Genomic DNA, 25,510 nt, shown 5'->3' on the forward strand with positions numbered 1-25,510 from the left:
GCATGCATTGGTGCATGTGTAAAATAGTAATTCTGTGCTCATATGTTGACTGCAGAAAACAGTTATCATAGCAGAATTCCTGCACGGCCATTTTTTTCAATGTTAATGATTAAACCTACAGTCATATCAGCTAAAAATGATGGTGACATGCAGTTGGCTTTATCGCTTGATGGGCCTTCCCAAACGTATTAGATTTATATAGAAATATGCTGTTTCGGAGTGTATTCTACCTCTTTGGATTATTTTGTTGGCGTGAAGAACCAGCTGACATCACGTTGTCTGTTCACTTGGATTGGCAGGCGTTGCGTTGCGTTGTGTTGCTGAACATTTACGTAAAATAGAGTTCTGGTCTATTTCGGCGCCACTTAACTGGCTGCAGAGTGACCTTTGTCTCTTACTGCTGCAAATCGCCCACTCTGATTGAAAATGAACGGCAAGTCCTCGCTTTGCCTCTGTCGCGTGTTGTTGCTTGTAGCTAATATGACTGTACGGTAAGTAGTGAAACTTACATTCAGATCCTTGTTGTTTGTAGCCGTGTCTGTCTTGTTTAAAATGTGAATTAAATAAGAAAACTTAGCCGGTGTTCACACACACACACACTGTAATCCACGCATCACTAGCATCTAGCAACAAGAAAACCAGCGGCACTGACACTAAAAACCTGACCAAGCTGATGTTTGAAAACAGATGAGGAAAAGATAAAGAACTGGGCCGATAAGCAGAACCGATAATGGCATCAATATCGATAAAATCTTATCAATCCCCATCCCTGTCGACAACGTTTCTTTCCAACAGGAGAATAATGAAAGAAACTGTTTCTTCAGGAATATGACCTGATTTCCGCCTGCCCACACAAGTACAACATCAGCTGTGAATGATTCTGTGCCACCGAAGGTTAATTTTCAATTTGCACTGCGGCGGGTTACATTACATTTTGACCTGCAAATTGTATCACCCCTTTAATATCCTATCATTTCATTTTGGGGTCCCGCTGATGCTTGAACTGGCGCTGGTTGTACTCGCGAGCAACCATCTGTTTATCATTTAGCCAGAGCGCGGACGTGCAGCCTGTCTGCATTAGGGAGCGAGCGGGGTAGCAGTAGAACGGTGCTACCTTGCCCTCACAGGGTCTTTACCAGTCTCCCTGGACCCATTAAAATCTTGTTAACTTTGATCATCCCTGGCAAGAAGATGGCCTCTGTGGACCACGGAGCAGGACAGGAATAGTTTAAAGTGCCGCGGTTTAAGAGGTCATAACATCTTGTAAAGCGGTGCGCTGGCTGCCGAGGGTTATGAAAAGATACTTGAAACAGACAGTCAAGTCTCATATTTTCTACTTCCTGTCTCTGATGTGTGTTGTTGTTTTACCCCTCAGCTGAAGTTCGGCCGGAGGCCTGTTATTGTATCCTGTGTTTGTCCGTTGATGTCTGTATTATATTTTGGGGGGAAAAAAGGTTGAATTGTCAGAGCTGGAAGCTTGGTTGTTGCTGTGGCTGTTGTCAGCACGGAGCTAATCGTCATGCAAGCGTCGTTTATGGATTAAAATCACTCATTGAGAGATGAGCTTGCTGAAATATTTTAGAAAAATGGAGAGGAGAAGAATCAAACACAGTTTCCCTTCTGTTATTATTTTTATTATTAAACGAGGACTTTTTTAAAATTAGGGTTAGGGTTACAAAAATTTTTCAGCGCACTGTATACGCGTGCAGAGTCTCACTCCAGCCAAGATCCCAAAGTTGGCAACCCTTTAGCGAGCCTACTACAACATCTCTACATGCTAACGTGGCAAGCTAGCATAAATCTGGCTTTAAAAAAGGGCATTTTGAGCTAATTTTCTAGCAAATTACGCATTCTGCTAATGTATCTTAGAAACCTTTCTCAGTAAGTGATTTTATTCCACAAATGACACTTGCTGTTGTGATGTTTTTGTGTGATGATTTTATTATACGAGCGAAGCATGAAGTTCGGCATGAAGTTCGCTCTATGGTAGATGAAGACACAAACCGGAAATGGCACAAAAAATCTGCCCAGTGGGGAAAAAGCCACAAACCAGACAACATTGTCATAAAAAGCTACAAACCGATGGTAGACAAAACCACAAACTGGAAATGACACAGTGAGATGCTGAAGAGCTTCGCTCGTTCATGTCTGTGACATATACATATTAATTATCTGTCACATCATTAATTTTATAAAATCATGGCCCCCATATTTTTGAAGCAGATTCATGGAGGAGCTGTTGCAGTGTCTTAGCTAGGCTAGCAAGCAACTGCTACCCAGGTAAATAGGTTATGAAGGGACTGTATGTACCGTCAAAGCTTGTCTTATGAGACTTTTCTAACTTGTTTGTTCTTTAGGAAGGCATAATTTTATAAAATTAATGTGACAGCTAACTAAAATGAAAGGCATCAAAGAGGCAATGCATATCATAAAGGTGTTTTTTGGACCATAGTGACTTAATTTCATGATGTAACGTACAGCATACCACAAATGATTAGCTAATCAAGATAAGCTTTGGATCATCTCTAGCTCCATTGGTTGTGCAGATATCCTAGAAAATGTATTTTTTGGAAACTTATGATTTTATGATGTCTTACCCTGCATATAAATACTTATTATTTTCTTAAAGTTGGTTAGTACATACTATAAGTAAGTAAGCGAGTAGTTGGGTTAGAATTTGGACGTACAACGCCTGGCTACATGAGACACAATGGCTGACTTTTTGAAATGGCTCCTGATTTGTACAATTCCAATGCGTGTTGGGTGCCTCTATTGTCTTTATGTACTTCTAGAATCTTCTTTGAATTTTCCCAAGAAGTTCTTTTTCTTTGGTTACCAGGCTCCAGCTGCATCATGGGATAATGCAGTGTAGTCCATTTGCACACTACAGAGATAGTAAGTAGATCATATTCAGAGCCTCTATGGAGTGTGCATAAGGGGTATTAGGATATAGCCTTTAAGTCATTCAGTTTCAATTTATTTTCAATTTATTTCATTTATATAGCACCAAATCACAACAAAGCTGCCTCAAGGTGCTTCACACAAGTAAGGTCTAACCTTACCAACCCCCAGAGCAAGCACACAGATGACAGTGGTAAGGAAAAACTCCCTCTGATGATTTGAGGAGGAAACCTCAAGCAGACCAGACTCAAAGGTGTGACCCACTGCTTGGGCCATGCTACCGACACACTTGACAATGCGAATATACAGGAAATTTTGACATTATCATAACATCATTCATACTATTTCATTGTTAATTATTTAGTGGTTAATATAAACTTTACATCATCTCACAAGCCCCATTGGTTGCACAGATATCCTGCAAAATAGTGTTTTCAAAACTATGTTTATGACAAACATACACACACACACACACACACACACACACACACACACACACACACACACACACACACACACACACACACACACACACACACACACACACACACAGGGAGCAACCTGGGGATTGAGGACCTTGTCCGAGGGACCGTAATGGTTTTCCTGTCTGACAGGTTTTAGAACCGAAGATCCTCTGGTCACAATCCCACCACCTAAATCTTTAGACCATTACTTCCACAAAATATCGCCTGATCTGCTCCAAATGTCAATCATCAGCATCTCAGAGTTGTATTGTCATGCACTCAGTACCTGTCGTCCGTGCCGTGACACCTGGGTAACAGATCAAGTAGGGGATGGCCTGCTGGGGTTAAATATGATGGAGGACCTTGTGTGGCCAATGGCCATGACAGTAACCATGAAGGTCCAACAGGAACCCTGAACATGAGTTATCATGGCTCTGGTGAAAAAACAAGCCCTCAACCGCGGATCAGGTGGAGGAGGTGATAGCTTGTAACCCAACAGTTGTGAAGGTGGGGTTACAAAGGTTTCTGCACTTTAACCCTTTCACGTCTGGGATTTCCCAGCAATCGAACCAGGCTAAGGATCTGTCAATAACTGTGTGTTTGCCAGCATGCAATGGCATTCCCAAGTTAAACAAACCCACACAGGCGTCTCCAGATCTACCTTGGACATAGACATCCTATCCAGGAATTGATCAAGTAACAGTCTTCCTTGCCCTGAGGGGTTGCCACCGCGGGATCACTGGGTGGAAATGTCTTGTACCTGTTACTATGACCACTTGGGGTATGACTTTCATATGTGTTGTTTCATCAACACCCCCCCCCCCCCCCCCACCACCACCACCACCACTCTGGACTCTGCCCTGTATTCACTGTGTGTTTCTGCACTTTAACCCTTTCACATCCAAAAGCGATGTGAAAGGGTTAAAGTACATTTCAGGAACTCAAACTGTGACCTTCTCATATTGAAGGGAATAAAACCCCAAACCTTTCCAGTATGGTGATAATATTCCTCCAAATTTATTCCAAATATTTGTAATTGGCACGTGTGCTGCTCTTCCCCTGAATCGTAAATGTGGCGTGAGTGAGAGTAACGGTGAGTGGTTAAGCATCGCCGTCACCGCAGACAGCTGTGGACGCTGAAAGAGGCCTGAACAGGTGTTGTGAGGGCTCCGGCATTAACACCAACACCTGGTCAGAAGCTCCGGAGACCACATACTGCACAGCGTTATCAGTCAGCCAAATGGATCACAGACAAAATGAACGACCTATAAATGAAATACCTCTTTTTTATCTATTTCTCTCCTGGATTTATAACTGGATTTGTCACGGGGATATTCGTGGAACTTTTCTCTCCTCTCTCCTTGTGTAAGAAAATTTTAATTCCTCGCCCTGAATGGGAAGCAGAGGTTGAAACGAGCCGGAAACCACCAGCATGTGCAGAGAAATTCCTGCTGCCTTCTGTTGGCGATTATCAAGTGGAAAGCGGGGGGGGGGGTCATAATGAGAGTGGCACTGCCCTCGATCCGGAGAGCCCCAATGGACTCAAAATGATCAGTGTTCTTTCATCATCATCATCATCATCTACCAGTAAAATGTGGATGCCTCAACTTGTGCTCCGTCCACAGTCATTTAACATTCCTCATTAAAACGGCATCTGAAGAAAATACCCTTCCTTTTCCACGACACGTGTTTGTGCCTTTTGATGCCAAAAATAAGCTCAGATTGTATCAACACATTTAAAAACCACTTAAGCTAAACCAGATTTTTGTTTCCAGTGTGGAATGTCTGTATGCCAAAGGGGGGAAAAATAGAGATAGGTTTAAACATATTTATCATTTACACATCAGACAAAGGGGTTATTTAAAGAGGGGCTCCAGGGTCAAGACAATAATGTTTTATGTCATCGATGATGACTCACATGTTAACAAAATGACGTGATTAGCTGAGCCTGACGAAGCAGTTATGTCTTTATGGCCAGGACTCTGCTTTCTCACTTTCATCACAGCAGTGCAGTGATCTGTTACTTCTGCCCAGGAGGTTATGGTTTCATTACCATTTGTCTTCTGTCTGCTTTTCGGCAGCATGTTTTAAAAAGGCATAAACAGATTTTCATGAAATTTGGACTGAAAGTACTGATCATGGTCAGGTGCAGATCAAGACAAGGACCTTTGCCTTATGACTTTATAAAGGAAAACCTACCAGTGGACTTTTTTTCAGTGCAACCTTGGATGACATCAAAAGGGAAACTCAAATGTTTTGCCTCATGACACCATTAATGGTAAACCACCACGTGGTTCAATGACATCATTAAGGAAAATGCAAGATTCTACCCTTGGATTACATCATAGAGGAAATATTTTTGTCACATGACACCATAACGGAAAAACCTAACGCCTGGCCTCATGACATCATGAAGAAAAAAAATTTCCCCTCTGTGACCTCACAAAGTAAAACCAATATAAGCAAAACTCTAATATAGAGTGCTATGATATTTTGAAAGAAATGAAATATTTTTGCCTTTGTTCTGGAGCAAAACTAAAAATTCTGTCTCCATGACATTGCAAAGGGACAGATGCATCATAAAGGAAAATGCAATATCCTGTGTTGTGACACCAAGATTAATAATCATGATCAGTGATAAGTCATTACGTTCAGAGGTCCGCTACCAAAGAGCATATGAATAAGTACAAAAGTTCAGTATCAAAGGCTTAGGGTTATCTTATTTCAGAAAAAAAAAAAAAGACATCAAACAAATATGGAAAGCAGATTTTAAAATACCGGTCTGTCATTGGGTAGTCTCCCATTGCCAACTTCTGATACTCTATTTTGTACATTTTTTAGAGAATAAACAAAAATCAAATACCCAACCAGGCCTTCAAACGGGTGTAATCTGTGATGAAAGCAGTGTTGTAGGACACTTTGACAGAGCTCTCAAGTTGAGATACGCTCAAGGAGTTATTTTCCATCGAATCTTGTCTTGCAGGTTATAGTGGTGAAATGTTTCAGAATATTATGCATTAGCATGAGAGTGGGACAACATGCTGAGACCTGACAGGACCGCTTTTAAGCGTGAGTCTCACTCCAAATGAGTGAGACTTGAAAGCACTGCGTTGAGCAATTGGGAAGTTTTAAACATGTTTAAAAAAATTACTGCCATCATGTTAAATCATGATCCACAAAACAGTAATAATCAAATTTAACTGGTGCAGATCGGAGGTAAATAAATAAATGGTAAATGGACTGCATTTATATAGCGCTTTTCCATCTGCATCAGATACTCAAAGCGCTTTACAATTATGCCTCACATTCACCCCGATGTCAGGGTGCTGCCATGCAAGGTGCTCACCACACACTGGGAGCACCGGGAGGGGGTACTCGTGTAGAAGTAGGTCAAAGTGTACTAGCATTTATAGTAATGCAGTACTCGGGATCTCTGCAAAATGAAACCCATGAAAAGCATGTCATGATCTTAAACAGCAGACAGTTTTGAGATGTTAACAGAAACATTTCAGCTTTTTGGAAATGTGGGAAAAATGTGGGAAAACATGGGCAGAAACTGTGGAAATGGAAATGCAGGGCAGCGTAAGTTCTGTCAAAAGACTCAGATTTTTAAGTAGTCGCCCAGAATATATTAACATCAGTTTTAATCTCTAAACAAAGCAGATATTTCCATTAGTCATTAGTCCTCAACCAATTGGAGCCGCACACATTCTTTAAAACATCACTGTTCTCACTCACTTCTCACTGTTTGCAGATCACTGTCTGTACATCCCCTCCTCCACCCCACTGCCAACAGTTAGTCCCCATCCTGTGCCGGGGGGCAGGCTCCACCCCTGCCATTTCCATTGGCAGGATTCGTGATCATCTCAAGTCAACTATACACCATGATGGGGACCACTGCCAAATCTAATTCAGGAGCTGTAGCTTTGTGTATATTATCTTTTACATCAAAATGATTAATTTTAACTCACCTTCTGAGTCCTTCTGAAAGAAATCATACTTGCGCTTGTGTATTCAGCAGTATTTGGTTACACTCTTATGTAAGGTGGTACAAAGTAGGGTAATGCGAATTTTGCCTACTATTTTAAAAAAAAGTTGGGCCTGATTTCTTCAATTTTGAAATCAGGATGGAAACTGGAGGCCAAAAATCGGCAACAAGAGACTGTCCTCAAAACGGCCAAGAAGCTGTCCTAGTCCTCACAGTATGTGATTATTAATTTGGTGTCAAAAGGTCACCAAAGGGCTGTGTCCACATTGTCCATCCTACAAGAGGGCTGTAACAGCTTTTATGATCCTTCATTACATTAGTGCTTAACCTCAGCGGCAGAGAAGAAACGAGCTAACAGACACGTTGGTTCAGCCTGAAGAAGTGGTGCTTAACCAACAAAGAGAAATAAGGTATGAAACAGTAGATGGAGGAATGGGAAGAGACAGGAGATGAATGAAGGATGAAGAAAAGGGAGAGGACGAAAGAATGAAGCCAGTATGTGGAGACAGATTTCCTGAGTGTCACTGATTCCTCCCCACTGCTTCTCCTAGAAAATTAAATATTGATCACTCTCACCGGCCTTCTAACAATGAAGGAGATAAAGAAAAGTATTCCCGGAAATAAATAAATATACACTTGTATCACCTGTCCATTATGGGAGGGGGGCGGGGGAGGTGATGGGAGTGTGTGTTTATAAGGTGCAGGGGGGGGGGGGGGGGGGGACTCCCAAGCTTGGGAAGCAGGCCCATCCATCAACCACACCCCGGACAGGGAAAAGGTTTGGCTGGGAAGGTCTCTGGGCTGACAGACACGGGACCGGGGTCGTCTTTATCGCATTGCTGCCCTGACAGTGAGCAAACAAGCCCTCATTTCCAATCAGCTTTATCGGTGGTGCTTCTGAGCCTGCGCGGCCTTTAAATAATTAACAAGGCATACATTTCTATAGCTCTCCTGATGAGGGATCTGCCTGCGCCACAGCCATCAGAGCCGCCCTCTGTCCCTGAAGAACACTGGCGTAAACAGGCTTTAATAAACACACAGCTTCAGCCGGCCGCTGCATCACTTCTGGAAAATCCACTTTCAATAAAGTGAGAATTATATCGCCAGAAAAGACAGTGGAAATGTTTCACCACACGAAAAAAAAAAAAAATGACAGCACCATAAGGGGAATTAGAACAGCACTCAGAGCGCCATACATCACCATCGACACTCCTGTATGACCTCTCAGATTTAGTCCATCATATATCAGGATTCCATTATTCACATGTTAACTGAAGCATTTTAGAACTTTAAAATACTATTTTTAATTTTTCACCACTCTATGTTTTACTTGTCAGGAGAAATTCCATCCTTCTGTACGTCCTTCTGAACTGTAAAGAACCACAAAACTATCAAAACAGAAATTTCTATACAATAATACCGGGAGGTCAAAGCTCTGCCTGCCAAAAAAAAAAAAGAAAAAAAAAAGAGGAAAAATATTCATGCATTTCTAACATTTATAAATGCCTTTTTTTAACACTGAATTTTGGGTTTGAAGTAGGAAATGTACCACAAGCCCTGAAACTCGTATTACGTTCTAGATGGCGACAAAAGCTGTTCAAATGTGCAGCAAGTTCTCGATTGTTTATTCATCTTTATTCTGTCTTTTGAAAATAAGACAGTTGTGTCCCTGACCTTATGGACAACTTACTTAGAATTCCAAAAAGGTTATTTCGTAGCAGCTGAGAGAAATGAAACCTGAGGGCTGCAACTATTTATTTCATACCGACAAATGAAAAAATTAATTAAGACAGTTAATTGAACAAATCTTTAATTGACCTAAGCGGATCTACGACCCAGACCAGGATAAGTGGCAGAAAATGAATAAATGAATAAATAATTTATGCTCACAGCCCCTGGCTGTTGGGACGTGGAATGTCACCTCGCTAGGGGGGAAGGAGCCTGAGCTTGTGCGGGAGGTTGAGAGATACCGACTAGAGATAGTTGGGCTCACCTCCATGCACAACTTGGGCTCTGGTACCCAACTCCTGGAGAGGGGCTGGACGCTTCATTTTTCTGGCGTCGCCCACAGGGAGAGGCGGAGAGCTGGGGTCGCATTGCTTATTGCTCCCCAGCTCATTCGCCAAGTGTTGGAGTTCACTCCGGTGAACGAGAGGGTCGCATCCCTATGCCTTCGGGTCGGGGACAGGTCTCTCACCGTTGTCTCGGCCTACGGGCCGAGCAGCAGTGCAGAGTACCCGACCTTCCTGGAGTCCCTGGCAGGGGTACTAGATAGCGCTCTGACTGGGGACTCCATTGTTCTCCTGGGGATTTCAACGCCCACGTGGGCGGCGACAGTGAGACCTGGAGGGGGGTGATCGGGAAGCACGGCCTCCCCGATCTGAACTCGAGTGGTGTTCAGTTGTTGGACTTCTGTGCTAGTCACAGTTTGTCCATCACGAACACCATGTTCGAGCACAAGGATGTCCATAAGTGCACGTGGCACAAGGACACCCTGAGCCGGAGGTCGATGATCGACTTTGTAGTCGTATCATCTGACCTTCGGCCACATGTCTCGGACACTCGAGTGAAGAGAGGGGCAGAGCTGTCGACTGATCACCACCTGGTGGTGAGTTGGATCCGCCGGGAGGGTAGGAAGCCGGTAAGACCTGGCAGGCCCAAACGTATCATGAGGGTCTGCTGGGAACGACTGGCGGAACCCTCTGTCAGCGAGGTCTTCAACTCCCACCTCCGGGAGAGCTTCTCCCAGATCCCGGGGGAGGTTGGAGACATGGAGTCCGAGTGGACCATGTTCTCCACCTCCATTGTCAATGCGGCTGCTCGTAGCTGTGGTCGCAAGGTCTCTGGTGCCTGTCGCGGCGGCAATCCCCGAACCCGGTGGTGGACACCGGAAGTAAAGGATGCCATCAAGCTGAAGAAGGAGTCCTACTTATCTTTGTTGGTAGGTGGGACCCCAGAGGCAGCTGACAGGTACCGGCAGGCCAAGCGTGCCGCAGCCCGTGCGGTCGCAGAGGCAAAAACCCGGGTCTGGGAGGAGTTCGGGGAGGCTATGGAGGAGGACTATCGGTCAGCCTTGAAGAGATTCTGGCAAACCGTCCGACGCCTCAGGAGGCGGAAGCAGCTCTCCACCAGCACTGTTTATGGTGCGGGTGGGGAGCTGTTGACCCTGACTGGGGATGTTGTCGGACGGTGGAAGGAATACTTCGAGGATCTCCTCAATCCCATCGTCACGTCTTCCGAAGAGGAAGCAGAGACTGGGGACTCGGAGGCGGACTCATCCACTACCCAGGCCGAAGTCACCGAGGTGGTTAGAAAGCTCCTCGGTGGCAAGGCTCCTGGGGTGGATGAAATCCGTCCTGAGTACCTTAAGTCTGTGGATGTTGTGGGGCTGTCTTGGCTGACACGCCTCTGCAACATCGCGTGGCGATCGTGGACAGTGCCTCTGGATTGGCAGACCGGGGTGGTGGTCCCTCTGTTTAAGAAGGGGGACCGGAGGGTGTGTTCCAACTATAAGGGGATCACACTCCTCAGCCTCCATGGTAAGGTCTATTCCAGAGTACTGGAGAGGAGAATTCGACCGATGGTCGAACCTCGGATTCAGAAGGAGCAGTGTGGTTTTTGTCCTGGTTGCGGCACACTGGACCAGCTCTACACGCTCCATCGGGTGCTCGAGGGTTCATGGGAGTTTGCCCAACCAGTCCACATGTGTTTTGTGGATCTGGAGAAGGCATTCGACCGTGTCCCTCGGCGCACCCTGTGGGGAGTGCTCCGGGAGTACAGGGTCCGGGGTCCTTTGCTAAGGGCTATCCGGTCCCTGTACGACCGCAGCAGGAGCTTGGTTCGCATTGCCGGTAGTAAGTCAAACCTGTTTCCAGTGCACGTTGGCCTCTGCCAGGGCTGCCCTTTGTCACCGGTTCTGTTTATTATTTTTATGGACAGAATTTCTAGGCGCAGCCAGGGTGTAGAGGGGGTCTGGTTTGGGAACCACAGAAGCTCGTCTCTGCTGTTTGTGGACGATGTGGTTCTGTTGGCTTCGTCAAATCAGGACCTTCAGCGTGCACTGGGGCGGTTTGCAGCCGAGTGTGAAGCGTCCGGGATGAAAATCAGCACCTCCAAATCCGAGGCCATGGTTCTTGACCGGAAAAAGGTGCTTTGCCCTCTTCAGGTCGGTGGAGTGTCCTTGCCTCAAGTGGAGGAGTTTAAGTATCTCGGGGTCTTGTTCACGAGTGAGGGACGGATGGAGCGTGAGATCGATAGACGGATCGGTGCAGCATCTGCAGTGATGCGGTCGCTGTATCGGACCGTCGTGGTGGAGAGAGAGCTGAGTAGGGGGGCAAAGCTCTCGATTTACCGATCGATCTACGTTCCGATCCTCACCTATGGTCATGAGATTTGGCTCATAACCGAAAGAACGAGATCGTGAGTACAAGCGGCCGAGATGAGTTTCCTCCGCAGGGTGGCTGGGCGCTCCCTCAGAGATAGGGTGAGGAGCTCGGTCACTCGGGAGGAGCTCGGAGTCGAGCCGCTGCTCCTCCACGTCGAAAGGAGTCAGTTGAGGTGGCTCGGGCATCTTTTCCGGATGCCCCCTGGACGCCTCGCTGGAGAGGTGTTCCGGGCACGTCCCACTGCTACAAACATAAATTACAGAACAATTCACGGACGAATATACAAGAAATGCTATTGGGGAGGTGATGGTCTAGTGGTTACGGTGTTGGGCTTGGGTTCAAATCCCCGCCTGACTGGAAAATCACTAAGGGCCCTTGGGCAAGGCCTTTAATCCCCTATTGCTCCCGGTGTGTAGTGAGCACCTTGTATGGCAGCACCCTGACATCGGGGTGAATGTGAGACATAATTGTAAAGCGCTTTGAGCTTCAGATGCAGATGGAAAAGCGCTATATAAATGCAGTCCATATTGGCGCACAGGACAGGAGGATCGCCAACACAAATACAACCATTCCTTGTGCTGGAAGCAGCTTGGACGGCAAAACTGTCAATGAGTTGATGAGTGCCTTATTCTGTCCCCACTCGATCAGGGGGATGATGCAGACTCTGCACACTTTGAGCAAACATGACTTCATCCCCTTACCAACTAACTGGTGCTGACCTGGACGTCTGTGTGGACTTAATAATGATCAAAACTTTGATGTTCTTCTGTATTGTTAAAAATGTTTTTTATTAGCATGGCCTAAACAGAGGGGTCCCCCCTTTGAGTCTGGTCTGCTTGAGGTTTCTTCCTCAAAATTATCAGCGGGAGTTTTTTTTTTTTACCACTGTCGCCTGTGTCTTTGCTCTAGGGGTTGGTAACGTTAGACCTTACATGTGTGAAGCACCTTGAGGTAACTTTGTTGTTATTTGGTGCAATATAAATGAAATAAATTGAATTGAAATCATGATACCATTTATACAAGTACAATCAATCACAAATATTTTGCTGATCAATATAGACTTTAGCTCTTCTCTCCCACTCTATTGGTTGTGGAGACATAGCAGAAAATACCGTTCTCCAAGCTTACCATGTTTTTGTTGGCCGTGAACTTTGTCCGATCCACTCCAAAAGTTAATTATCTCCAGATATCTACTTGAGTAATATTCATGCCAAATTTTCTTAGTTATCTTGTTCACTGACAGACACATACACTGTGTTTCACCACTTTGCCGGCTCTCGGGATAGTATCGGCTGTCAGGTAGCTCACCAAGTTAAAAAGATCACATAGTGAGGCGTGACGTGATTAGTTGCCGTCTATGCTGGCAAATACAGGATGAAATTTACATGGCAAAGCAAAACTGTAATGGCTGCGAATCACAAGACTTTTTGTCAATGCTGTGAATTAGTGACGGTGAACTGGGAACACTTCTCCGAAAGATACCGAAACCTGAGAAATAACACTATTGTGAACCTTATCTTGCAGTCCACATTAAAAAGAAGCTTATGCTACAACCTGCTGAACACTGCCACCTGCTGGAGGGTTTAGGAATACAAATATGTTTTCATTATGACACAGGTGAACGCGACCACATATTAGCTATCACTAATCCAGTTCGATTTGCTTGCAGCGACTAATCGACAGTGAAATCTTTTGAGGAATTTTTTTCAGAATCAGTTTGATTGATTAGTTGTTGCATCGCCATGAACACACTGTTTGGATTTTATCCCCAAAAACAGCTGATGCACGTTGGCTCTTAAAGAAGTTATGACAGCGGATCTGCGACCTTTCCTGACCTTTATATCGCCGATATTTATGACTGTCTTTCCGCGCTTTCTCCAGATAACAGAGGCGGGTTTGTAAATCACAGTGTGGAAGAAGTCAGACAACGGGTCATAAACGCCACCATGACAGGATTTCCACATAAAGAAAGGAAGTGCAACAGCATCTCTCGCCCTCTCACCTCTCCGCTCCTCCCCCTGTGCCACCGTTCCACCCCTGATCTGGAGAAGATGTAATCGCTCCATTTAAGAAAGGAACAAACCAGATTATACTGTAAATTATCCTCGATTACGGCCACAAATCTAGTGGTGGAGCGAGGGGGGGTGCAGGGGGGAGCGTGGGTGAAAGATGATAAAGTAAACTGCTTTTCTTTTCCTCTCAGTCCGTCTCGTTTTATCCGCTGCGCAAACAGATTTATGGGATAAAGAAGAAGAGGCTTTTTGTGGACAGTATATCTTTCAAAAACAGTCGGGGCTGCTGGGAGGAGGAGCGGGGGAGGGGGGGTCAAAAATGTGACAGTGACATATGTCCTCGACAGCTTGCAGCTTTTTCCATCTTATTGTGCGTGCGCGTCTGACGATGACACGATCCCCCACGCAGAGTCAACACCTCTTAAAAACATACAACGCCGCTGAAAGAAGGTTGGGGGGGGGAAATAATGAATAAAAATGTCAACCTCTCAGGCTGAAGTGAAAAGGGCCGCCGTGAAGGCGCGCCGGCGGCTTCAGCTGCAGCGCGCCACCACGTCTGCCTGCTGACACGCGATTTACGTCTGCGCTCATCACGAAAATGACAGAGCAAAAAGAAAAAACCAGCGACACCTAGAAGTCTATTCATGTCATACAGTAACACGAGGGGGGCTGTTTTCTTTTTTTGTTGTTTTTTTCTCCCCCGTCTCCTCCGCTGCTGCAACTATCAATTTAGCTCGGCGGTGGCCAGTCAGCGCCTCTCCATCCCAGCTGTGTTTGACACTATTTATCTGCTCTACTGAAGCAGATCATTTTTGATTATTAACCTCCCACCCCCAAAAAGAAAAGCCCCTTCCAAAAGGTTAAGACGCAAAATGACAACCTCACGCGATTCCCGCCCGGGCAGTCAAACACTTGACTGTTCCAGCTGCTGGGCCACTTCATCAAACCTCCGTTCTCGGAGCGCCACGCGGCTCGACCCATCCCTCAACGTGTTTTCATCCCCCCACCACCACCATCGCTTTTTCTTACTATCTTTTCATCTGTCTCTCAATTTAATCTTCCTCTCTCCACCCCCCGTCTCTGTCTCGCGCTCGACGTTCTCGGCCCATGTGTGCACCCTGCCCATTAAATTACAGTCTTCTCTAATAAAAGGTTGAACTTTCTTTACCCACTCATGTGTATGAAGAATCTGCCAGTTTCCTGCTGTTTCAGATCAAACACACACACACGCACACACACACACACACGCAACTGTCACATCATCGTTAGCGTTTATCTCCGTCGCTTAAAGTGCCACACATGCTAACATACAATGTGATGTATGACAATGATGATGAATTTGTCAACCCCTTTGCCAAAACCTGCCCCCCTGACGTCTCGGTTCTGCGCGCGCCCGTGCTATTATGCCTGCCCATCCAATAAATTAAGCCCATTTACTCTTCTGAATTATGTTATGTTTATTGATGCTCGTATAATTTAATTTCACACAAATTCCATTAAAGATTATGCTCTCTGTCACAGAGCGGCGCTTCCAGGAGAGGGGAATCTAATCGGGTTATAATGGATCTGAGACATGCATTACAGTTGGGACGCGCGCGGCATGCACCCACGCACACAATTGTCATCTTAATATTGCAGAGTCAAGAAAACAGATCAATGGCCGCTGTGATGATGCTGTCAAGCAGCACTAAGTGACAGGAAGCTTTCAGAAGTTGCTATCAAAAGGAAGTTGCCCCCTGGGGGGGAGTTACACCGTCTTTGAGGTCTGCCGGGAATAAAGTATGTTGACCTTGTTACACTTGTGTCAGTAGTTACCCCGTGTGAAAATTCAACCTCCTCATTCTGACACCTGGGTAACTGATCAAGTTTGAGTTTGTCTGTTTAGTGCAGCAAGTAACAGAATATTTGCAGAGGAATCCTTCAAATCCGGTTACAAGCACCAAAGTTTGACTGTGTTTACCTTTTGGTACATATTTTAGAAAAATAACGTTAGCATTTGAATTTTCAATAAGAGGCTAAGTATGGGTCAATTGAAGAACTGCTAAAAAATGTTCCAGTCATGTTGAAAGCTATACCACATTATGTGTCTGATCACAAAGATTCCAAAAAGGTATAGTTTGGACTATCTGTGACTGAATGTTCTGGAGTTATGGGGTAAAAACAGCAAGCATGGTGACAAAGGTCACTTTCACTTTGTACAGGGGTCAAAAGTTAAAGTTCCTCCAATTATGGTAAAATGTGATGCAAATTATTGGTTGAGTTAGTAGGATTTTAAAAAGGAATAGTTTGCACCATGTGTCATGCTTAGTTATCATGTTACGGGGTAACATATGTCATTGAATCCAATGGACGTCGACATTGTTTGACCTTTACTTTGGAGACCAAACATTCAACACAGTCAGAACTCTTCCATTTGTTAATCCTATTAACCAATAATTTGCACCACGTTTTACCAAAACTGGAGCAACTTTAACTTTTGACCCCTGTACAAACTGAAACTGACCTTTGTCACCATTCTTGCTGTTTTTACCCCATAACTCCAGAACATTCAGTTATAGATAGTCCAAACTATACCTTTTTGGAATAATTGTCATCAGATACATAATATGGTATCACTTTCAATATGATTGGAACATTTTTTAATTTTGACCCTGTGCAATTCTTCAACTGGCCCCTAGTTGGCCCCCTATTGAAAATTCAAATGGCTAAAGTTATTTTTCTACAATATGTACCAAAAGGTATGCACAGTCAAATTTTGGTGCTTGTAACCAGATTTCAGCGATTCTTACAGTTATCTGCTGTACTAGTTGGGGTGGAACACGGTGGGGATGTTGTGTGCCCCTTGACCGCTACAGTAGCCATGAAGACCCAACAGGTACCCTGAACACAAGAGAGCTAACGGGGCTCTTGTGAATCAAGAAGTCCTCAATAGTGGATCAGGTGGAAGAGGTGATGGGTTCTAACCCAACAGCTGTGAAGGAGGATGGAGGCTGCAGCAGATCCTCAGACCCTGATTGTCCGGGATTTTTCCAGCCTTAGGATCTCTCAAGGACCATGTGTTCATCAGGGTGCAAAGACATTTCCACGTTAAATGAAACCACGCGCAGGCGTGTCTAGATGGACCTTGGATGTAGATTTTCTCCCCATCTGCTACTCTGTCCCAGGGCCAGTCAGGGGATGGTCTTCCTCACCATCACCATTGCCACTACTGACCCTGAATTACACACTAAAATACTGCTGAACAACATGTAACTATTTTCTGTGAATCATCCAGTTCAAATATTCCATTGCATTGTAAAGGTCCTGCATGCTGGAACATGCACAGAGAAATGTGCGACATGGTCATAGTGTCGTACCTGATGTTCCCTCGGGATGCAAGTAGTACGCCTCATCTGAGTTTCCCGAAAGTCACATTTGTTTGACACAAAGTCACTCCAGCAGCAGGACCCAAGGATCTTCATGCAAACAATGAAGGAAAAACTGGAAGTACTGCACATCATCTCATATTTGAAGCCAATTTAGGAATAGAAGAATATTAAGATTCCGATGTAGCATTTTATCAATTATGTACCATTGTTATTTATGTTATCTTGACCATGGTCCAAATTATTAGCTCATTTTACAGTGACAAATACCACAAGACCTGCTGGGATTTTCAGTCTTGAGGGTCATATCTTTGGGTCCTCAGCCTTTAAGAGATACCTAAACCTTTTAATCTATGTTGACACAATGGTAGTGAGAGACGTGTCTCTGGGTCCTCCGCCTTTGAGATCGAGAGGCTCCTGGGAAGATCTTATGGAGAAATGAGGTTGAGAGAGTTGAGGAACCAAAGTAATACTTAGGTACTGTGTGTCACAAATTTGATGGGGTTTGGCATCCCCATTTTCAGCTAAAACTCAGAAAAGAAAAATTCCAGGATAATTATGTCCTCTATGTTATCACAGTTATTTAATCAATATATAGAGAGAGACAATCATTTTATATTTTTTTCCCTGCACATAGGGCTGTTCTGTTTTTACTGACCAATAATCAAATCAAATGAACAGTATATATATATATATATATATATATATATATATATATATATATATATATATATATATATATATATATATATATATATATATATGTAAAGGGATATGTATTATATCTTACCTTCTCAACATTGTTGCACAGCTCGGGGGAAGCCCCCACTTGATCTATGACATGTCTACCAAATGTAGGTCATAGCATCTAATCGCTTGAATTTCCCCCTTCAGGGGTTGAAATTCTAAATTGTTTCCAGACTGTGTGAATTTTGATCATATTGGCAATATATTATGAATCCTTTATTTAAATGCTAAGGAATAAAACTGTAGCGGTGCCAAAGAAAATTATTTTTATGACTTCATTCTTTAAAAACCCAAAGGCTGTAGAGCTTTAAATATATTGTGCCTGTGAATTAAACAAATAAAAACACTTCAAACTGCCATGAAGTTCAGTGAACTCACAAAGTCGGTGCAATTACTCACCTTTAATGTTTAAATGACATCAAGTTTTTTTTTTTTTTTTTTTACAGTGACAGCTTGAGTAAGCCGCTATTGAGCAATTTTGCTAAAACTAGCCTGCATGTTAAACTTCACATGGGCAAATTCCTACTGTGTCCATGACTTGCGCTATCAGTGGATCGTCTGTGTATGTAATTCCATTTTTCTCCCGCTTACACTCAGTTTGTAAAGTGACAGTCTTATTAAGAATAAGTCTCTCCCACGCCATTTGTACGTCTGGAGGTGCCGTTTATCACGCGGCTGTAATAAGAGCCATGCGGCCGCGGTCCACTGTGACTTTGTCTTCATTTACCTGCCTGTACATGTGCTGTATTCAGGATTAATTTGCTACTTTGATGTATTAAAAAGAGCCAGAGGATTTCCAGTGACACACTCTCCAAGGTGGACGCCTTTAAAAGGAGTTTTTTCTTCATTCCAGCACTTAGGTTTATTACAGATCCCCAGACTGTCCAATTTTAAAGAGGTATACCTCCAAAATAGCAGGATAATTGTTTTTACTTTTTTTTTCCAGGTAATTATTGCAGAAGAAAATCACACATGGCAACCAACTTGTATTTTTTGAACGTTGAGCAACGATGCTGTGTGACAGGATTTGGATTGAACGTCTTAAATGATGCGGTTTTGTTCTTCAAAATGCCATTTGCAATTATTTTGTGTCATCATAGCTCCAATAACAGACACCGGGTCGACTAAACAGGCCGCGGCTTATCTGTGTACATCTCCGACAAAAGTTTACACCATCTTAAAACAAATACCGCGATGGAATCATCCATAAACCAAATGTGATGACACATCAAACCCGACGCCAAACACAGCGTCCTGTCATACACTTCCTGCTGTTTTATTTGTCCACTTCTGTGTTTATCAGAGACAGACACAAAGACGAGGGCGGCCGCAGTGTGAGAGACCGTTCAGATAACCCCGAAGTAAAAATGAGGATGGCGTGTTTGTCCATTTTTACAATTCTATTTCTTGCCCCGTATTAGTCCTCGTAAACGCCGCGGCTTCCTCTCGTCCCCTCTGGGGGCACTTTGAGTTGAAACATTCCCACTTGCTAATGTAGTTCCTGCCCACTGCCTCCCAGAACTGGCAACAGTGTAAGAGCTCAGAGCTAAATGTGAACATATAACGCACATTTTAACGGATTCATATGTCAATCGTGGCCTTTTATGAATAAAAAATCAAATATTGGAAAATGGCATGTTTAGAGGATTATATTTAAGAGTCGGAGCAGTTAACTGCCTGCCAGGAAAATTCCATCTTTTGTTCTGATTCCTTTGCTGCTGCAATTTATCTGTGATCGATCAGATTCAGGAATGCTGTAATTTTTCTTGATGTTACCATTTTTCTGCACCCTGTTGTGGAAATGTGACTGTGGCTGTCAAGAGTGTTAGCGAACGGGCAGCAACGATGATCATGATGATGTCACATGTGTGTTTGACAGCGGGTTTAATAAGGGTACTGGTATTAGTTCAACAACCAGTTGGTTATTAAACATTTCACAAATATATAAATACCAGAGTCTCGTGAGGGTATTGGTTTAAAACCAACGGTTTCACTCCTGTTTGGCCGTTTGAGTGAAAATAAATAAACAAACTGAAGAGTTTTGATGCAGTTTGGACCAAATATATTAGAATGTTTGAGGATCAACCAAGGACAAAGTGATATGATCTGCTCATCCACACCCTGGACAGTTACAAGCCAATACCCACTTACAACTGGGTGGACTGGGACGATGCAGTTGAAGTGTCTTGTCCAAGGTCCTGTGTCATAATTTAGTCATTCTGTCTAAATTTATACCAGTTGGGGATTGTGTCAAAGGGTGGTGGCCAAGTGGTTAGTGTGCTTGCTTTCAGTGCAGAAGGTTCCTGGTTCAAACCCCACCTCTGCCACATGTCTCCATGTATTGTGGAGTTGTGTCAGGAAGGACATCCAGCGTAAAACTTGTGCCAAATCAACATGCACATCCACCTCAGATTTGCTGTAGCGACCCCGAGTGCAAACAAGGGAGCAGCTGAAGGGTTTTACTTCACCAGTTGGGGATTCCTGTAATACTCTTGGTCATGATGTTGGCGCTGTTTACATTATGTGTTCATTGTTCACATTCTATCAGGTATTTATTATTAATGATTATTATGATTCAGGACCTGAGTGCATAACTTTGCTTTTTCATGTTTAGATGCCAGTAATGAATCCTCTTTTATTCTCATTTTAGTTGACTGAATATTGTAATATTTTAGTCGACATCTCCTGTAGATGTAGTTGGCTGAAACCTTTTTCATTTATTACCTGCTTACTCCAATCAAGGGTCACATGTGGGATGGAGCTCATCTCAGTCGTAAGGCATGAGGCAGGGCACACCCTGGAGAGGACACCAGTCTGTCACAGGCTCTAAAAGCTTATATTTAGTCTACAACTACCAAGACATCAGGTAGCCTGAACGGGAACTGAGCTACCTGCTCCACAAAACACTAACAAGGCTTTGGTTAAAAATAAGATGTGAAATTTCACATGGAGATTTGCCAGAAGGCACAGAGGAGACTCGAGCCTCGATCTGAGTTGGTGTAATGAAGTCAGACATGTTTGAGGGTGATTCTTAGACTACGGGCACTTATTATGTCCTTTGATCGTATTGTATGAAAAACAGAAAAAAGGGGAAATTTCACACTTTTATAGTTATCTTTACAATGAAAGTGTGTTAAGAAATTTGTTCTAGTAGTCTATGATGACTTTTTCACCTTTTTTCAGCATCATTATATGCAAATATTGCCGTTTTGTGCTTGTCCCACACCCAAACTTTTGATCTTCAATGATAAAAATGAATGGTAAAGAAACGTTTTTTCTAATGTTTTAAAATATCTCTGAATAAAATATCAGTGAAATAATGAAAACATAACTGGGGTATTCAATGTCATACAACTGTTGTGATTTTTTTTAAACAAAATGTAGTTGTCCCACACTATTGCTGTAATTTCCACCACAACACTGTAATGTCCCTTTAAAAAGTTTGTATGAAAGATTGTTTGGGTTGTTTCTATGGAGATAAACAGTGACATCAGAGCACATGTATATAGCGCCAAATCACAACAAACAGTTGCCCCAAGGCGCTTTATATTGTAAGGCAATGGTGTGGTGGAAATTACATTTACAAGGCCAATAGTGCCCATAGTTAAAGAATCACCCGTAGATGAATCGACAGGACAAATCTGGGTCTTTCACCATCAGAGACATATGAGCTACAGCTGTCATTTCTAAAGGTAACAGCCTTTGATTCCCACGTAACAGCTCAGACTCGATCCTGTTTGGTCACGAGTCTAACACACACACACACACACACACACACACACACACACACACACACACACACACACACACACACACACACACACACACACACAGAGTCATTCCTAAATCAGTAGATCTCATGTAGCACATAAGCAGATGGACTTTTTTAATTTTCCAAGAGAAAACCTGGATGTAAAAAGTGATAGATTCCATCTGTATTAAAGCCCTGTTATACCGTGTGTCATTGCGTGGTCAATGCCCAAACACATGGCCCGCTATGTGTTGTCCTACACGCTCTTGTGTCTTGTCTTGCGCTTTGCACGAGTGGACACAGATCCATGTCTCTATGGTAACTTCATTCATCTGCCAATCTCACCGGAAACAAGTCTAACCTCCCCTTCCCACCACAGCCATCCCAATCAAACCTAATTATACCATATTGCTTTTCTTGTCCAACAATAAGGAAGGTTGCTGGGGGTGGACGAGAGGGGTGAGATTTAATGTAATTATTGAGATACTTGGTTCTCCGGTTAGCGTGGCGAGAGTGAGATGCAGCGTGATGGACGCTGCTTGTCAAAATGCCTATTGATGAAGCGCAAAAACCCAATTTGCAGTCATAAGGCAGCTACCTTCCAATTATGTTAGTGCCAGAGCATTCCTCAAGCCCAGCAACTCCAATCCTTCTCTCTTTTCTGAGTGGCTAGACCATTGCCCTTGGCAGACAGGTACCAAATGGGCTGCTCTCTGTATGCTGCCTTTAATGTTTTATTGATTTGCTTAGCATACACCCGATTCAACTCACATACTCCAACACTATTGCCCTTTGTACTCACAGCCTGACCTGCCCCACATGAAAATGACGTTATTGAAATATGTTAAACGTGTCACCCCTCCTCTCCTGGAGAAAATATCTCACCTATTGATGGATCTTTCAGGGGCTAGCAGATTGGTAATATTAGATCCCCACCAGCTTAATGACTTCTATTACTACAATTCATTCACTGCGCAACCAATCAATCATATGAACTAGGCAACATATCAAAGCCATGAATAAAATCTAAAGTGGATTAGAAGATATATTTTCCAATTTTGAAGTGAGAGACTGAAGTCGGTATGAAAAGTGGGTGAACTCGAGGCTAAATCTCCTGCCTATTGAGAAAGAATAATGAAACTGGAAAAGCACAGTTTTTGTCATAAAGTCCATCACTTTATCCACCGCTGCTTGAGAACGAAAGGACGTCTGTTCTGGACCAACCTGGTGTTCAACTTTCTCCAAAATCTGTTTGATATTTTTGTGTAACCCAAAAAACGTTTGTTCAAATATATATATTTTTTATTTCTGTGTGACTACAGAGAGAGAAAGAACTGAGTTAATAGATGTGGACAGGTCAGGTCTACGAGGACAGGTCAGATCTAGGAGCATGTGCTAGTATCATGTTGCTAGGTTCTGGATGGCAACCACCTTGGTGGACAACCGGTCTGTCCTCACCTCCACCTCTTGAAAGTAACTGTCGGCCACAGCCAGGTGAGGCTTGGCCTTCTCCAGGCACCGGATTCCCCAACACTGAGGCACGGACTTGCTGCCAAAATGATGTTGATTATGGTCTTCCCAATGAAAGTGATACTCCTCATCTGAGTCTGCCAAACTAACCCCCCATTTGACAAAAAAGTCATTCCAGCAGTTCCCAACAATCCTTGGAAATGTCCTCGTACCAAAAAAGACACCCAGTCATCACCGTAAGTTTATGTCTGTGGCCTTGTCCATAAATACACGGGTATTTTGGAAAACAGTTCTTTCTATGCCTTTTGGCCTTTTGTCCACATGCAAATGATGTTTTCTGTAAAGATGGATAGATAGAACTCCCTCAGGGAAATTTGAGGTTCCAGCAGCATTGTATAGCAGCACACAGGGTAAGAAGCACACAGAGTATCAAACGTGAAAGTAATAAAGGAAACAAAAACAAAAAAACAGTTTACAAATATAAATATCAGGCATACTGATCAATACTGGTTTATTGGCTACTACTGTTCCTGCAATACTTTTCAAAAGTGGTGCTTTTGCAAAACTCCTTTCCAGCGTATTTACGTGTCAGTGTTTAGTTGTAGGGCGGCACAGTGGCTTAGTGGTTAGCACGGATGCCTTACAGCAAGAAGGTCCGGGGTTTGCTTCTGACCTGGTCCTGTCTTTGTGGAGTTCCCTCCAGGTGCGGCCGCTTCATCCCGCTTCCAAAGACGTGCAGGTTAGGTGAGCTGCTGACTCGAAGTTGACTGTATGTGTGAGTGAGAGGGTGAATGTGTTTGTCTGTAAATATGTGTTGGCCCTTCAAGAGATTGGCAGCCTGTGTAGGGTGTAGTACACTGCCTCCTCGCCCAGTGGCCACTGGAATAACGCCCCTGCCCATGACCATTAACAGGAATAAGGATGTCAGGAAACAGATGGACGGATGTCACATTGCGCATCGTGTCTGTTGTTTTCAGGAGACAATTTTCTGCAACATCGTCGTTAGCTAAAATCCAGTTAATTTTGACATTGCTGTTGTCCCTCTATGTAGAGAAGAAGTGACAGAGTGACATTGGACATCATCCTGTGTTCAACTAAGACACTCCTATGACCCTTTTGTCCAGGCTTCTGATTGGCTAAAAAGCTCATTGGGTTGGGTTTATATTGCCACCTGTAGCTCTTGAAGGGATGGGATTTTTTAAAAATTCCCATATACGAGATCTGTTAGAAAACTATCCGACCTTTTTATTTTTTTAAAAAACTATATGGATTTGAATCATGTGCGCTTGCATCAGCCAAGCTTGAACCTTCGTGCGCATGCGTGAGTTTTTTCACGCCTGTCGGTTACGTCATTCGCCTGTGGGCAGGCTTTGAGTGAGCACTGGTTCACCCCCCTCGTCGGATTGTCATTGTCAGGAAAATGGCTGAGCGTTTGGAGCAACGCTGAATCAAATTTTTCCAGAAACTGTGAGAGACAGCCAGGTGGAAACCATTTGGAAGATTCAGACGGCTTTCGGTGAAGATACTCTGGGCGTCACACAGATTAAGCATCATTACAACCGGATTAAAGACGGCCCACAGCGGCGCAGCGTGCGGCACACTCCGAGCGGCCATCGACAGGCTGAAACGACCAGATCATTTCCAAAGTGAACGCTGTGTTGATCCGGGACGTCGTCTGACTACCAGAGAAATTATGGAAGAGGTGGACATCAGCACTTTTGCGGCACATTCCGCTGTTACAGGAGATTTTGTGATGAAAGACGTGCGGAGGAATTCCCATGTCGGGACGGAGCCGCTCATGGCGCACAACAAAAAGCACGTCCATGTTGGAAACCATTCGGAAGATTCAGACGGCTTTCGGTGGCTTTTCAGTCGAGTGAGTATCCGAGAAATTGTGTAACAGCTGGGCATGTCACAACTTGTCCTGTGAGACTTCCAACACGGACGTGCTTTTTGTTGTGCGCCATTAGCGGCTCCGTCCCGATGCGTGAATTCCTCCGCACGTCTTTCATTACAAAATCTCCTGTAACAGTGGAATGTGCCGCAGAAGTGCTGATGTCCACCTCTTCTGCAATTTCTCTGGAAGTCAGACGGCGTCCCGGCCCAACACAGCCTTCACTTTGGAAATGATCTGGTCGTTTCAGCCTGTCGATGGCCGCTTGGAGCGCGGCGCACCCTGCGCCAATGTAGGCCGTCTTTAATCTGGTTGTAATGATCCTTAATCTGTGTGACGCCCAGAGTATCTTCACCGAAAGCCGTCTGAATCTTCAGAATGGTTTCCACCTGGCTGTCTCTCACAGTTTCTGGAAAAATTTGATTCAGCGCTGCTCCAATCGCTCAGCCATTTTCCTGACAATGAAAATCCGACGAGGGGGGTGGACCAGTGCTCACTCAAAGCCTGCCCACAGGCGAATGACGCAACCGACA

General features: G+C 44.0%; 1 long non-coding RNA gene across 1 annotated transcript; it reads left to right on the top strand.

Moving 5' to 3' along the window:
* Positions 1–15,195: 15,195 nt before the first annotated feature.
* LOC117513384 lies at positions 15,196–23,772 on the top strand. The gene is made up of 3 exons (XR_004561600.1): positions 15,196–15,205; positions 17,552–17,558; positions 23,689–23,772. It is a non-coding gene; the product is annotated as an uncharacterized LOC117513384 (long non-coding RNA).
* Positions 23,773–25,510: the final 1,738 nt, after the last annotated feature.

Source organism: Thalassophryne amazonica, chromosome 7, assembly GCF_902500255.1.
Source record: "Thalassophryne amazonica chromosome 7, fThaAma1.1, whole genome shotgun sequence".
NCBI classification, from domain to species: Eukaryota; Metazoa; Chordata; class Actinopteri; order Batrachoidiformes; family Batrachoididae; genus Thalassophryne; species Thalassophryne amazonica.